Source organism: Eriocheir sinensis, chromosome 61 (genome assembly GCF_024679095.1).
Source record: "Eriocheir sinensis breed Jianghai 21 chromosome 61, ASM2467909v1, whole genome shotgun sequence".
Classification (NCBI taxonomy): Eukaryota; Metazoa; Arthropoda; class Malacostraca; order Decapoda; family Varunidae; genus Eriocheir; species Eriocheir sinensis.
Genome location: NC_066569.1, coordinates 2,727,053 through 2,727,709, shown reverse-complemented (window position 1 = coordinate 2,727,709; position 657 = coordinate 2,727,053). Strand labels below are relative to the sequence as shown.

General features: G+C 45.1%; 1 protein-coding gene across 1 annotated transcript in view; it reads left to right on the top strand.

Annotated features, from left to right (window-relative positions):
- Positions 1–218: 218 nt before the first annotated feature.
- The window catches only part of LOC126986005 (uncharacterized), a gene marked incomplete in the record, with an annotated part of 48,918 nt that continues 48,479 nt past the window's right edge, over positions 219–657 (top strand). The window contains 1 exon segment of the mRNA XM_050841691.1: positions 219–384.

Below are 657 nucleotides of genomic sequence, written 5' to 3'. Positions count from 1 at the left end.
CTCTCCCCTCCCCGGCATCCTTTTACCTCCCCATTTTTTCCCCATCTCTTAATCTTCCTTTAATTAGTTGGGGAAGGCTGGGGGAGAAGGGGAGGGGGGATTTTATTGGGGAAATAAGGGGGAAAAAGAGAATAAAGCACAAAGTGGCAGCTCAAGTAATGACGTCACGACCAATCAGGAGCCAGATCACGGTCTCCCTATTGCGTCACCGACAGTACCGCCTTGAGCCCCATCGAGTGAGGGTGTGTGCCGCGTCTCTCCGTACCCGCTTATCCTATTATTTCGTTTTATTTGGTGTTTGTGGTGTTTGGAAAGACGTGTTTGTTTGTGCATTCGTGTGTTTGTGTGTTTGTCGACGCTGGAACACGCCATGGGAGAGAGCTGGTGAGTGTATGTGCGTGTGTTTGTGTACGTGTGTGTGTTTGTGTGTGCGTGTGTGTGTGTGTGTTTTAAAGATGTGTTTGTGTACGTGTTTGTGTGTGTGCGTTTGTTTGTGTGTGTGTTAAGGTCAATGGTGTTTTTAAGGGGGTCAAATTTGGGTGCGTTAGGAAGCCACATCGATTTTGGGAGCATTCGAGTTTGGGTTCAATTTTCTTTTGTTTTCTTTTGTTTTTCTTTTTTTGTTTGTTATTTTGTTTTCTTGTGCTTTGTTTTTTA